Source organism: Polyodon spathula, chromosome 22 (assembly GCF_017654505.1).
Source record: "Polyodon spathula isolate WHYD16114869_AA chromosome 22, ASM1765450v1, whole genome shotgun sequence".
In the NCBI taxonomy this organism is placed as follows: Eukaryota; Metazoa; Chordata; class Actinopteri; order Acipenseriformes; family Polyodontidae; genus Polyodon; species Polyodon spathula.
The window spans coordinates 1,257,780-1,268,709 of NC_054555.1; the positions used below are offsets into that span (position 1 = coordinate 1,257,780).

Here is a 10,930-nt window from a genome sequence, read left to right on the forward strand (position 1 = left end):
CTTGCATGAATGTGATGGACTTGGATGGGTATTTGTATTAAGATTCATGCAGCCCTTTCCTTAGACTCTCTGCTGCAGGTGAATGGTGACCCATGTCACCTAATTGTACCCCACTTGAGAATGCATGAGATTCGATGTGTACCGCTCTGTGGTGCTGATCCCTGTTTGTTGGTTTGTTTAATTGCATGTACAGTAGGAATGCATTTCAAGAAATCAGTGACCTAAGCTAGTGCCTGAAATAATGTGTACCTCCAAAATGCTCTACATTTACTTCTGAGCACAATAAAATAACTGCAGCATCAAGCTGCATTTTAAATAAAGAAAAACAAAGGGGTTAAATGTGCATCTTACTGTGAAGAACATCATTTTTGAGCAATTCACAGAGTTACATAAATTCACATAGATTTAGCTGAATTTATCCCCCCTCTCAAACACATTTTTGATATTAAATTTTCCTAGACTGTTGACTCCAACACCAGACTGAAATCCTGCTATTTATTTACAAAATCAGACTTTAATAAACACACTCTTTAAACAATAAACAAGGGGAAGCAATGTGTATAGTGGCTCAGGATTTCAAACAGAGCTGTACTGCACCCACCTGGGTTTGATCTAGGCACAGACAGAGCGTAGGACTCGTAAAACTCACAATGTATTACCAGGCTCACTCAGTGTTCCTCTCAACCGACAAGGGTCTGCAACGCCCCCGTCTGCAAATTAGAACCCAATTACTTTCCAAAGCAACGCTTAATTGCCAGATAAATTGCAATTACTGTGTTGTGTTCTGCCAGCAGGCTCAAAGCCCAGGGGTCACACCTACGCTGCCTCCTTGTAAGAACAACATGATTAGAAAATCCATCAGAACTCCGGGGATGTGTGGGCATGTCTCTAACCATGACTAAGTCTGTTATTATCTAAAAGAGGACTGAACCTAGATCCCTTTGAATACTCTATATCCATGGCAGCTATCCTGGATGCATGACTTCCAGGTTTGCAGTGCAGCCTGTTTTGTTAGCTGACGCTGTGGAATTGAAAGTGCGCCTAAAATATATGTTGTATATGGGTCACACATTTTACAATATATGGATTTTTATTAAGAAACTTTTCTAACATCTTGGAAATATATATATATATATATATATATATATATATATATATATATATATATATATATATATATACACACACACACACACACACACACAGTATATATACATATATAGTCTTTAAAGAAATTGCTGGCTCTAGGAGTTTGCTATTGAAATGAGGGACAGATGTATCATTTTAAAAAGAGCTGATGGCAGTACGCTATTTTTCCTGTCTTTAGATATATAAAGATGGCCAGTTTAGATAGCAAATGCTCAGAGCCAGCAACTTCTTTAAAGGCTCATAAAGTTCTATCTAATGAGTTAAACTAAAGGCTATGGTCTGCTATAGGAGGGCAGCTATTTTGGAAACGAAAAATAGGTAAGGAAGTCCTTATTTCTTCTTCTTTGCCTTAAGTGGATTTCTGCTCCAAAGTTGCGCTCCAGCATAGCATATTCCCCATTACTGCATCATGAATTCAAGCATGAAAATGTCAAGGCTAGTGTAACAGCTGGGTTAGAGGGTAATAGCGCTGGTACTGCTTTTCAGGGAGTGAGCTGTGTTCCACCGGCGACTCAGCTGTAGCCTTGTTAAAAAGGAAATAGAAACATTATTTAGTGAAAATACCAGCCTAATGACCCAGCACATAAATATAGTCAAAACAAAAGTGCATGTATATTAGGGGTGTGCCGAGTACCAAGTAAAAGCAAGTATTTATAACGAGTTACACAAGTATAAAGCTTATTACTCGTAACAGAGTCCCTAGCTCTCCCTCAATCATTACCCTTCTATACCTCCCAGCTCCCCCGAATCCCAGCTTAGGTGCAGGAGAGTAAAATGTAATATAAAATAATTCCTTCTAGGGGAGCTGTTTTAGATTGGCAATAGCATTGCCATCTGTCACACATTTGACAAACAATTCCCTCATCCAACTGCCAGCGTGTTTGTGTATCAGAAAGCAATGCTGGTAAGGAGCTTAGACTGTAGGTTTTGGATATTGAGCAGGGCAATAAAACAAAGGAAAGAGAACACGCATTATATTAAAGTAATAATCGTTTTAAATAAGCATCTAAGTCTAAGGAAAAGGTCTGCATGTTAGCCTCTAGTAAGTATGTCTTGGCAATGATTATCTTTAACTGTATTTAGCAAGGGATAGTGAATGCAGCCTAACCAGAATAATTACCTGGATTGGAATGGGTTCAGTGTTACCATTGTCACCCCCCTCTGCAGGTGTCTGAATATAGCTAGGGTTCTGATCGTGAAGCCTTGCTTGGGTGGATCATAATAAAGGGATCTGTGATTTTGCTCCTTTGGTAAATCAATGATACAACTTTTTTGTCTTGTTTGCTTTTAATATTCCCATTGTATGCTTTCAGGTATATGGTACTGCACAATGGGAATCACCCCAAACAGGAGAATCTATCCCTTCAGACTTTAGAGTCCCAGGAATCTTGCTTCTGATCCGAAGAGAGAGAGGATAAGGAATCTGGGAACAGGAATGCACACAGAGGATGTGGCAGGGCTTCGTGCCACCGGATTGGAATCGCTTGTCAACAACACCAACTTAATTACCATAGCAGTGACTTCATTCAGGCAAGTTTGGACAATCCTGGTTGGGATTCAGTGGCTGTTTGACTCGTAACAAAAAAGAAAGTCTGTTCTAAGCTCTCTCTCGCTCTCTCTTTGTATCACTATCAGCCTCAAAGGTGCACTGGGCATTGACCAAACATAGGCAAAGCTATTAAATATATAATGTTAGGTTTGCAGACTATTGGAACCACAGTTTGCCAAAATCCTAAGAGTTTAGGTTTCTCTTTGGAAGGAATTTCAAAGGAAAACACAGAACAAAAAGCTGACAATAGTAATGACACTAATTACAACATCATGATTAACAAGCACTGTATGATGAGTGTTACCAAAGGTATTGCATTTAAGATGAAGCTTAATATAATATAACTAAGGATTTATTGCAGGTGTAGTTAGGTTTACAAATATATTTTTATGAGTTAAATGCAGTGTCTCATATTTCTAAGAGCCAAAAAGTTGGAAGCTAAATTTGGCAGTGCAAAAATACACAAAATAGAATAGTATTATACACAAGGCATTTCCTTCATCATGATTCTTCTGTCACTTTCTCTGCACACACATACACATCACAAAGAAATGGGTGAAGTCCAAAAATGGGTAGACTTGTGACTTCATGAGCACTTGATTGAATCATGTGCTTTGGAAACAGGAGTCTTGGATCAAAGTTAATTTCTCTTTACCATGCAGCTCATTCAAATGTGCAAAACTCCATCGTGCTTGGTTTGAGCGCTTAAAGAACTGGAGCTCAGTCGAGTGGGTTCAACGTTTTTCTAGTCACTGCTGGCGTGACGCACATCAACACAGCATTAGAACCGGACAGGAGGTGAAAGAGGCTGAACTCCTGGGACCTGCCCTGGATTACTCCTTTATAACAACGATCTTCACCACCGCGCTGATAAAACCAACAGCGGGAAACGGATGTCGAATGAAACGTGAACTTGAACCTTGCTTTTGTTTGTTTCAGGTGGTTGTTTCGCTCGCTTATGTTTTTGGTGGTTGCTGGTTCAACATGTCAATGATTTGACTCTATTTGTCTGTTTGTTTTGTATCTCCTCCTTGGTCAATGTTCTCTTAACACCGACTCGAAGACTATCCAGCTAGTTTCAGATAGTAATATAGCTGATCAGCTAACCACAGAGGCACAGGAATCAGTTTCGCATGGGCACTCATTAGTTGGTTTGTAATGCTCTCCATGAGACAGCAGAGGTTTCCTCTCAACAGGAGCTGCTAGCAGTACACACCAGTAAGAATTCAGCACAGTGCAGAAACAGAGAGACTGTACACCAAACGCTATGGGATATTTACATGAAGTATTGGTGGTTGCAATCATTTTTAACAGTTCTATGTTCTGATGCTTCAATCCTGTTTGAATATGCCATTCCACTTTCTGACAGAAGCATGTATTTTGTGATTGGTAACTGATGATCAAGTGTCACCTCCTGACTTTTGTCCCCCACCACTGGTGAAATGTACAGGTCCCCCCCCCACACACACACACACACACACACACATGCACACACATTGCTCAAAGGAAAAATAATAATACCAGGGCTTTCCTCACTTGTTAAATAATTGGATGTATTATGAATATGTGTGGATACAATATAATGCGATGGATACAATATACAGGGTGCACTTTAAAGCAGAACAGCCTCCTACTCACCATTAGTGAGTCAATACAAGTAAACAGCCCTGTCATTTGAGTCCTGTTTACTAAACTCCATAGCAATCCCTTCAGAGATTGCAGCAAGCGCTACAAACAGATTATCTCAGAGCATACAATGAGTAAGGGGATAGCTTTGATCTTCTCACATGATTTCATAACCATCTACTACTTATCAATGCACTTTAAACAAATGGGATTGCCTGTGCTAATTTAGAGCTACACTACATGACTGACTTCCAGCACTGCTCCATCTAAAGTGATGATGGTATTTCATTTCAAATCCCTAGTGCTCACTGTTATTTATTTCGAGATGGTGACTGGAATATTAAACACACTGGAGTTCAGAATCCCAAATTATTGTATTGTGTGAATACAAACTCTGAACCGAATATAAACCAGACAAGCCAAATAATAAAAACAAATATGAATAATTAACAAAAAGATTAATTACATGATTTAAATTTGACTGAGTTTGTAACCAGATTGCACCTTCAAGTGATGCTTGGAGAATGTCTGAAGTGGGCGACCCCTCTATACAGCTTTCCTCTTGTATCATTCTAGACTGATGGCCTCCCCTGCTTTCCTCAGTCAGTCGTAGCTGCATTCACAATGATAAGCCCGGTCCGGTCTCGTGTTGCTCATTGACAGATCATGTTGCATGAGCTGGAAGATTGGCTCAGTCTACTAAAGCTCTACTGTGTGACCTAACAGATATCAAAGTGAGGAGGGACCCATCTTGGGGCTGGAGTAGTTTCATGATGAGAGCTAAACTGGGTGTAAACTTTACAGCATGTTGACCTTATATCCTAACCTTACACCAGCCCCCCGACCCCACAGCTAGCTCTTAAAACAACGACCCTTCAAGCTGAACACTCAAAAACAGCTCCGGTTTCCCTGAGCCATTAACTTGCAGCACAGCAAACATCCTTGCATCCTGGCGCACTCCGGCCCAGTGCCCTAACCAACGAGCCACTCACAAACACTACATAGGAGGAACCCATGGCACAAGCACATTGTAAATCTATAAATATTGCACAGGATTATGTTTAGTTTTGTAACTCTTCAGTATTTATTTTAATATGATGGGGATTGTCATGTTAGGCTTCTCATTCAAGGAGCTAAGCGTATTTACTTGTTTTTTTCTGTTGCTATGTGACAACTATAAAGAAAAAAAAAAGAACAAGATGTTAAAAAAAGCCTAAATGTGTGTCTGGATTTTGATGAATAAAAACAATACAATATGGTTTGGTATAAACTGGGTAAATCCCTGGGTTTGAAATGGATAGTTAACCACACATGTTGCTTAGACACCTGTAACCGGGCAGAGGCTGGGTGTGAGCCGGCAATCCCCTAAGCAAGCGTCTCAAAGGCAATGCAAAAGAGCCGGGCTAATCTGCCTTCGTGGTTATAGTGCTCTTAACATCATCTCCTCTCACTGCCAAGGTGCAGAATCAGTAAAGGCAGTACATCACACAACACTGCCTGTGACACACGCAAACACTCAAACATGTGAGAGCTGCATGGAGCTGTATTATACTGGGAGCTGCATGTAGCTGTATTATACTGGGAGCTGCAAGACCCCTGTATTGCATTGTCTGTGTCTGGTCTGTTCAGAAGCTCCAGGTCATACAATTTCACACCTTATAATTCCACAAGGTGCACACAGTCACTGATACAGACAGTCACTGTTACAGACAGTATGAATATGGAGGCACACAGTCACTGATACAGACAGTATGAACATGGGCACTGGAGTGTTTTTTTCTTTTTCATTTTGAAGGTTCTTTACATTTCCCCCCCCCACCCATACACTCAACGATTCATGGGTGATGTTACTGAATTGTAATTGAGTCAATTAATTAATTAAGTTTGCAGTGTATTGTTCCTGCAGTTTATGAAGTACATAATAGGCTTACCGGAATTCATTAGTGTAATCCCAACATTATTAAAAGATTTGTCATCAAGAGCATGTTTCTGGCAGAGTTTAATGATGCGATTTAAATGCAGTAGAATATTTGAGAATTGAGCGTGCTGATAAAGGTGAATATATGCATGCTTCTTCACTGGGCCTTTCAGGGGTGACTTCCACTGTGACAGAGTTTCCTCAGAGGGAAATGCCAGATGACAACATTGCTGTGTTTTTATGTAAGTTCATAGCTGTGCTGTTTATCAGACAAAATTTCAAATCCCAGAGGGGGGAAGATGGAAGAAAGATTGCTCCATCAGGGTAAAAAAAATCACATTTCTAAAAGAAATCCCCATTTATAAAACAACAATACTTGTGTTACTGGAGTTATAAGGTATGTTGATTATTTACAATGAGTAACAGCTTCTTACAATAATATTTCAAAGACACATGACACGAAACTGTTACCAGCATGTGTATGTATATATATATATATATATATATATATATATATATATATATATATATATATATATATATATATATATATATATATATAACAACATGCTTTATAACACGTTTATAGCTGCATTATTGATGGATCCTTCAATTAAAATGTTGCCTGAAATATTACTATGAGAAGGGCCATGTTTCAGCTCTGTTTCAAGTAAAATTGGAAGCTCTCCAAACATGATCTGTGTGGTTGAAGTAGGAGGCTTCTAAACCCTGTGAAACATCAAACATGAGGAAGACAAAACATTGACTAAAGAAGAAGAAGAAGAAGAGAAGAAGAAGAAGAAGAAGAAGAAGAAGAAGAAGAAGAAGAAGAAGAAGAAGAAGAAGAATTAATCAGACATGACATACATGGGAGACTATAAGCACTTTGCATTGTAATTCACACCCAGTATTGCACTGCCAGTCATCTTCACCACAGTAAGCAGTTAACAATATCAGTTCTCACATTGCCAACCCTAATCCTGCACTTTGTATAACATTTAATTGAGCAGCAGTTTCAAAGACGATACGATACACTTTCACAAATCACACAAAGCTGTGTATTTAGAAGAAGAGGCTTCTATTCATATTTGGCTTTCTAACTGTTGGTTTAACTTGTATTTATTCATCACAGTTCGTTCATTGCATTCATACCTATCCTAGGAGTCAAGCGAAAGGGAATTTGCATAGATTACAGGCTATTGACGGTAGAACGGATCTGGGGAGAGCTGATTATAAGAGAATTAGCTCTACAGCCGTTGTCATTCATTACATGATATTAAAAAGGAAAGATTTGGAGCAGCTGAAGAAATTAAATCTGTGGTATTTTCTTGTCTGTTAGTCATTAGAAAATGACTCTGTCAATTATTTTAATTAGCTCTAATTGTGCAGGAGGACGCTGTTTAATTTCAAGATCTGATTGTTACAAAAAAAAGAAGAAAGTGTGGTTATTGTGGTTATTTTGTTTGGCTGTTATTTTTCATAAAATTAATTGCTAAGAAATCTTGAGAGCATTCTCACTGATGCCCATATGCTGTGGATTACATTGTCCATTGACTGGGTCTATAACATTTTTTTTTTTAAAGTTGCAAACTCTTCATGTGATTCATGTTACTGTGCATTTATTTATTTGTTCTCTGCTCTGTAAATTAAAGAGAAACCCCAATCCAGGAAAACCATCAAGAGCCTTGGAGTTCATTCCTGAAATTCCAGAGAATCTGAGGAATCCAATCCTTGTCTTTAATGGTCTCCTACTTGGAGGTGCCTGAGTCTATCTGTTCGACTGTGCATCTTTGCCAACCCTATATATACATTTACCCTGACCAAATGACCTTCGGCAGCAATGCGGTGGTACTACAACACAATGGTCCTGCACTGAGGGGTTAATAACTGGAAGTGTGTGAATTATCTCGACAGACCAATCATAGTGCTTGTATGAACCAATGCACACTGTAATCGTTTGATGCTTGAATTTCGCCGCAGGGTGCCAGTTTGCTCTGCTGCAATGGAAACCCCTTTTCCTTCATGAATTAAAGAACACTGTCTCAAAACAAGGCTGTGTCTCTGTGAGAAGCCAACACTGTCTGTAACATCATCTCAATGATGGAGCTCTTGCTAATGCTGTCAGACATACAGTAGGTGTTGCTGTCCACCCCATGACAGTGTGGGTGGTCCTGGAATCTGCACTCACAGAATAAGAACACCTTGGGTGTGTCTGTTAGTCAGTCAGCCTCCTCATCCGTCTCTTTGAGAAACAGAGTCCCAGATTAAAACCACGTCAAGGGGATGGTGTAAGTGGAGAAACAGCAATCATAGTGCCTTCGGATTTAGTTTTATTAAAAACAATAGATGCATTATCCTGTTGTTAAAAAACATTCATGGCAATGCTGTATTGGTATGAGGATTGGTTTTGTATTTATTTGTACATGTCTTCTTCTTTTGTGTTTAGTCTCAATTGTCCCAGTCACCGCTCCAGGGCTGTTTGGCTACGCTGGCTCTGGGATGAGAAACACATTATCCAGGGAACTGTGCTTCAGGAGACGGCACTTTGAGGATTAGTGTCTGTAAACCCAACAATTACAAGGTTCTTTTTGTTCAAAACTCTCTCACCCATCTGTCTTCCATTATGGTCTTAGGTTGTGTTTAGGCTAAAGGGGCGGCTTCTGAGATCTGAGACCCAGGAAGGTATCCGCAGCCACAAGCATGTTCACAGTCTGCTAGAGAAACAGGTAGCAGTGTAGCAGAAGGCTGGGAAGAGGAATAATCTATAGTAGAAAATAAAGTCTAAAATGTAGAGAGGAAAAAGACAACCAAAATGTAGGTGGTATAACCTTTGAAATAACGATTGTAAAAAAAAATAGCCAAGCATGTGGTGGACTCATTACATCAGTGCTGCTCCATAAAGCACCTGTCAGAACTGCAAGATGCTAATTGCTAGAGAAGAGCCAGGGAGGCAGACTTCAAAGTGACAGTGACTGGATTGAGGAGCTACAAAAGAAAAGCCTTGGGTGCAGCTGGTATATTAATGCACTGCCATGCTGCTTAGTGAAGTTCCTCTGCAAATGAATATTACATTAAGTGCTGTGTGTAAAAGGGATAAGGACTGCTGTGTGGTCATGTCACCTGAACATGGGGTTTCAAGGGTATATTTAAGGATAATAACCACAACACAAAAGAGCCGGGCTGGTCTGCATTGGTGGTTTTAGAGCTTTTAACCTCCTCTCATCTCAGTGACGGGACAGGACAGAATACATGATGGTGGTATATCACACAGCACTGCCCATTCCTCTTGCAGGTCTAAGCTGAGGGCTGTCTGCTTGGCTTATCTCTCTCTGACAGACTGCTGGCAGGGCGCTCCAGCTCCTGCAGTTTGAGTGAAATCTCTCTCTAATAGCCAATGCCCCAGGCTGGAACAGAGGCCTTTGCGTGTTCATTTACATTCCTGCACTGACTTCCCTCGGCTTCCACGATTCCTGTATATTCTCAACAGGTAGAAAACATTACATCATTCTGTTGTTATTTCAACACTGAAAAGAATTTAGGAAAATAAGAATCTGAATAAGTTCTTAAAGTATGCAAACAAGACCTGTTCTTGCAAACTTATAATGATGAATTCCATTTAGTAATGGCATAGGAACATCCAGTAACAGTGCTGGAAAGAGACCTTTATTGTATAAATAACACATCATTAAATGGAATGAGAGATAGCCCGGGATCTTGTGTTTTATACAGGGGACCCTAGCTGCCAGGCTTTCATCTCTTTCATCTCCATGCATTGCGGTGTGTGTGCTGGCGCCCTGTAGCTTCCACGGTAACGATAATTAAAAAGAAAAAAAAGAGAGCATTTCTCAACTTTTCCTTGGGAGTCCTCACCTGGGGAAAAAGGTTTTGTCTTGTGCACATCCCAGTTTATCAAGAGGCGTTCCCTCTTGCCATGCTGATGATTAAAGGGTTTGGGGATGGGATATGAAGCAGTGTTGCAGGAGGACGTGATCAGGATACACTAGGATGCTCAACATGCTAAATCCTCTTTCTAGTGGCACGCGCTCCCCAAAACAGTTCATCAGCATTGTGCATTTTATTCCCCTCTTTAATCATGTGTGAATAAAAACATCAAAGCAAGCAGCATTGCATTTCTAAATAAATTGCCAGGTTTTTTTTTTTTTTTTTATAGCACTGCTGTTCTGTAATCCTTTAAGCCAATATATCTGTGTTCTTTTTTGGTTTAAATGACTTTGATTTAAAGTTGCCATATCATATGCTACATTACACTGAAGCTACTAAGCTATGTGTGAGATGAGGCGTGAATTATAACTTGCAGGTAGATTCTCTTCCTGTCTACAAGAAGCATTGGGTTTGCTCCACTGAGCCAATTACAGGACTACACCTTGCAACAGCAACAGGACTCCGTGGAAAGGGTGAAGTGTGTGTGCTTTTTTCTCTTTTTTTCATCAAGTTGGGTTTACTTCCATTTATATCTCTGCTCTCTTGGGCCCAGAGCAGAGGTCACTGGAGGATGACAGGTGAATAAGCCAGCTAACTCCTCTGCCTGGTTTACTGTTGACATTGTGAGTGAAGTCTGAAAAACTTGCAGAAAAGGCAATTATAAGTTTTCAGGCTCCTGACAGTTATTTGTAGGTGGTGTGTTGGTTGGCAATTACCTTAATCTCTAGATACTAGTACACAAGTAT

General features: G+C 39.9%; 1 protein-coding gene across 1 annotated transcript in view; it reads left to right on the forward strand.

Moving 5' to 3' along the window:
• LOC121296909 (5-hydroxytryptamine receptor 4-like) overlaps positions 1-3,697 on the forward strand; it is a 58,831-nt gene extending 55,134 nt beyond the window's left edge. The window contains exon 8 of the mRNA XM_041222817.1: positions 2,463-3,697. The gene's annotated coding sequence lies outside the window, so the exon portion shown is untranslated. The remainder of the gene's footprint in view (positions 1-2,462) is intronic.
• Positions 3,698-10,930: the final 7,233 nt, after the last annotated feature.